We start from the raw sequence: 4,918 nt of genomic DNA on the forward strand, positions 1-4,918 counted from the left end.
TTATCTGGGCACATCAGTCCGCCATGAAAGCTCCCCTGGCCGTCGCCGGCGGAGCCGGCGGAGCCGTCGGACATCATTTACTCTCCTCTTTCTCTCTCTAGCTTGTGAAGAGCTTCCCACCCGCAGTACCTCCCACCTCGCTCTTCTCAGATAAGATGTAGAGAGATAAAGACACAGGGAATGAACGATACAGAGAGAGACAGAGTCATAACTCTTCAAGAGGAAGTGGAGAGAGAAATAGTCAGACGGATGGGTAGTCAGTTCTGGGTGATGTAGGAGATCATTGCGCTCGTTACTGGTCTGATGCAAAACGTAGAGAGGGAGATGGGTGGAGAGATGGATGCAGAGGAGAGAGAAATGATCATTGCCCTCGTTATCCCCTGACATACTGAACATCGCGAACAGGGGAAGTACTGAAGTAGGGGTGAGATAGAGAGAGGGAGAAATGATCATTGCCCTCGTTATCCCCTGACAGACAAAAGGGAGATGGGTAGAGAGATGCAGAGGAGAGTCATGGAAGAAATAGAGAGAGAGATGATCATCGCCCTCGTTATCCTCTGACATTCCAAGAGATAGAGACGAGAGCCATAGGAAGAGAGAGAGAGAGATGATACAGATGACACTCAAGGGACGAGAGAGAAATGATCTCCTGACGCACAAAAAGAAGTTAGATAGAGAGATATGATCAGTGCCCTGGGATATCCGCTGATGTAAGGTGGGTAGAGAGATGCAGGCATTCATGGTATGAGAGAGAGATGCAGTGGAGCGTCCTTGGAAGTAATATAGAGGGAGAAGATCATTGCCCCCGTTATCCTTTGACATGGAAAGTGAGATGGATAGTGAGACGCATACTCATAGGAAGAGATAGAGAGAGAGATGATGATTGCCCCCTTTATACCTTGTCATGAAAAGTGAGATTGGTAGAGAGATGCAGACTCATCCCTGACATACTAAAGGCAAATGTGTAGAGAGATGCAGAGGATAGTCATTCAAAGAGATAGAGAGATGATCATGACCCCGTTATTCTTTGTCATGGAAAGTGAGATGGAAGAGAGATGTAGTGGAGATTCACATGAAAAGAGGAATAGAGAGAGAGATCATTGCCCTTGTTATCCCCTGAGGCCCTGACATACATACTAAAGCGAGATGGGTAGAGAGATACAGAGGAAACTCATAGGAAGAGATAGAGAGAGAGATGATCATTGTCCTCATTATCCCCTGACATCAGGGGTGTACGGATACCAAGTGGGACCCACAAAAGACGTAGCCTCACCATACATTCTGTTTGCATTATTGAACAATGGATTAAAATTTGTCACGTGACAGGCCACCCGAACAGCTGTCCGCGCGCGGGGGGACACCCCCGGGCCCAATACCGGCCCATTTGGGCCCATTAATTAGTAGCCGCTGATTCAGTGGTCCCGGACCACCATCAGATTGATAATTTTTAATAAGAATCCTCACAATTAATTTCCTAGTATTTAAGCCCTCGCAAAGAGGGGCACAATCACGAGAACACTATCGTGGACCGCGAGACAGCAGATCGCTGTTTCATCCGCCGTCAGATGTCAGCCGCAGGATCTTTTGCGGATATTTTCTCTCCGACAGGCGGCGAATGGACGGTTCTCGATCTGACCGTTACTGGAGTCTTTGGAGAGGACAAATTGACAGATATAGAGAGAGACATGGAAAGATATACACAGGAAAGCGCACATAATGATGAGAGAGAGATAAAGAGGGGAGATGGGTCGAGCATATGATTGATATCATCGGGAGGATGATGGATGTGGGTTGGGGATGTTATCATGCCTGCCATCATCTTTAGATAAGACAAAGTGACAGATATAGAGAGTAAAGCGGCCACAATGATAGAGAGATTTATGGAGGGGAGGGGAGACGGGTTGATCATATGATTAGGAAATGGATGTCATCATGCTGCCATCATCTTTGGAGAAGACAAATTGACAGATGTAGAGAGAGAAATGGTCGGATATACAGAGAAAAACACCCGTAATGATAGAAAGATGTAGAGGAGGGGATGCAGGTCAAGAATATGATTAGGAAATGGATGTGGAGATGAGGATGAGGATGTTATCATGGCTGCCATCATCTTCGGAGAAGACAAATTGACAGATGTAGAGAAAGCCATAGACAGGTATAGAGAGAAAAACATCCATAATGATAGAGAGATATAATTGAAATGACGGAGGTGATTGATGATTAAGAAATGGATGTGGGGATGGGGATCATCATCTTGGGAGAAGACAAAGTGACGGATATAGAGAGAGACATGGACAGATATAGAGAGAAAAGCAGTTTTAATGAGATATATATATGTAGATATGTAGAGAGAGAGAGAGAGACAGAGAGAGAGAGAGAGAGAGAGAGAGAGAGAGGGGGCGGGAGACGGGTTGCGCATATTATTAGGAAATGGATGTGAGGATGGTGATGTTATCATGGCTTCCATCATCTTTGGCGAAGACAAGGTGACGGATATAGAGAGAGACATGGACAGATATAAAGAGAGAGAGAGAGATAGAAGGGGGAGACGGATTGAGCATATGATTAGGATAAGGATGTAAGGACGGGGAAATTATCATGGCTGCTATCACTTTGGAGAAGACAAGGTGACGGATATAGAGAGAGACATGGACAGACATAGAGAGAGAACCAGCCATAATGAAGAGGGGTGGGGGGACACGGATTGAGCATATGATTAGGAAATGGATGTAAAGACGGGGATGTTATCATGCTGCTATCACTTTGGAGAGACAAAATGACGGACATAGAGAGAGACATGGACAGATATAAAAAGATAAAGAGAAAAGCAGCCATAATGATAGAGAGGGGAGACGGGTCGAGCATATGATTGAGATGACGGAGGATGATTGATGATTAGGAAATGTTATCATGTCTGACATCATCTACCGTACGGTAGGTAATGGGCCATGCGGGGTAAGGACAGATGGGGGGGGGCCAGATTTGACAGCTATCTCTCTCTCCTCTTTCTCGTGTGGTCAATCATGATGCATATTGCAGCAAATGATATCAATTTGTAGAGAGAGAAAGGGCAGAGAGGCTTTTACATCGGCCATGCACGGGCGGAAGGCTAATCAATCATCCTGTCGGCGGCGCCTACGATGGCGTCGTCTTCTAACTGATGGGTTTTGAGTTTTCCTCTTCTTCTTTTTTTTATTGATCTTCGTGTGTAATTATGTATTACCTCCTCTTCTGTGTTAGGGGTGTGGGATAGCGCGTAGCTTGCGGCTGGGAGGGGAGGGGACCCTCCCTGTGGACGTTCCCCCGATGAGCTTGCTGTTAGGGTTTGTGCTTGCTCTCTCATCTTTTCTCGCTTTCAAACCCCCAGGGGGAGGGAAATACATATGCCTTCTTTCTCTCTTTCTTTCATTCACTTTCTCACCCTCTCTCTCTCTCTCTTCCTCTCTCTCCCTCTCTTTCTCTCTCAAGTCTCACCGTCCCTCTCCCTCATTTCCTTTTCTCTCACGCTCTCTCTCTTGATCTTTCTCTCTGATCCTCTCTCTCACCCTCTCTCTTTCTCACCCTCCCTCGTTCTCTCTCATTTTCTCTCCCACCTCTCTGATCCTCTCTCTCACACTCTCTCTTTCTCACTCTCCCTCGTTCTCTTTGGTATTCTCTCTCAACCTCTCTCTTACTCACGCTCTCTCGCTCGCTTTCGTTTTCTCTCTCTTTCGCTCTCTCTCTCTCTCTCTCGGTGTGGGTCCAAACCTGAAGTAGAAGACCATAACTTTCTCTCTCCCACTCTCTGGGTTCATTCCCAAAGGAGAAGACCATCCAACTTTCTCTCTCTAACATTACATGGTCTCTCTCTCCATACCTTACTTGGGTAAATCCATTGGAGAACCTCTCTATTTCCTATAACGATCTCATCGTATCTTTTCACTCTCTCTCTCTCTCTGCAAGGTTCAAACTTCAACCCTAAGAGAGAAGATAATCTTTCACTCTCCAAAATATACACGCTGGGTTAAACCCTAGGGTGAAAGCTGTCCATCTCCCTCTCCCTCCGAGTTTAAACACATTGGAGGTGAATGTCTTTCTCTTTCCTAAATCGTGTCCACTGTCTCTCTCAGCTGGGTTCAAGACGAAAGATCAAACCCTAACATTCCCTCTTGATTCCCCTGCTACTCTCTCTCTCTTCCTCGCATACCATCGCCTATCTCCCTCTCGTAAACACACTTTGAGCACGAACGCCCTGTACCTTATATTCATTGCCCAAGTCTCTTTCTCTATCTCTCTATCTCTCTCGATCTATCTATCTATCTATCTATTTCTCTCTCTCTCTCTCGATCTATCTATCTTTCTATCTTAATCTCTATCTCTCTATCTCTCTCTCTCTCTCGATCTATCTATCTTTCTATCTTAATCTCTATCTCTTTATCTCTCTCTCTCTCTCTCTCTATCTATCCCTCTCTCTCACACATAATTTGGAGAGCCGTCCATTTGTCTATGACACCTTTCTACTGACTGTCTTTTTGTTAAAAAATGGCAAAGAAATAACTGTTTCCTTTTCATATTTGTCGGGGAGGTGTGCTTCATCTCTCCCTGTAGTAATGCTTACTGGTCTTGTCATAATAAATGACTACGCTGCGATTCTTATTAGTAAAATATGTTCAATTCTCGCATCGGACAACAGAAAAAGGTAGATGTAACATTAAAAAGTCAAGACCTTTTATTTCTTGAAAATTCCGATTCATCCTACTGTGGAGATAGTGTGAAATAGCCCTCAACTCGCAACAATAATAGATTCAGACCTATACTTGTGAAGTTCTTACTAATGCTTTCGTGATAAGTTTTTCTCGTGATTTTATCTACTGCAAAAGAGGAAGTAAGATCGATTACTCTCAAAGGACAAGTGAAAATCTATAGAATCAGACATCTA

General features: G+C 44.8%; 1 long non-coding RNA gene across 1 annotated transcript; it reads left to right on the forward strand.

Moving 5' to 3' along the window:
- The first annotated feature begins 2,786 nt into the window (after nt 1-2,786).
- Nucleotides 2,787-4,548, forward strand: LOC144713685 (uncharacterized). The gene is made up of 2 exons (XR_013584117.1): nt 2,787-3,164; nt 3,241-4,548. It is a non-coding gene; the product is annotated as an uncharacterized LOC144713685 (long non-coding RNA).
- Nucleotides 4,549-4,918: the final 370 nt, after the last annotated feature.

This window comes from Wolffia australiana, chromosome 16 (genome assembly GCF_029677425.1).
Source record: "Wolffia australiana isolate 7733 chromosome 16, ASM2967742v1".
In the NCBI taxonomy this organism is placed as follows: Eukaryota; Viridiplantae; Streptophyta; class Magnoliopsida; order Alismatales; family Araceae; genus Wolffia; species Wolffia australiana.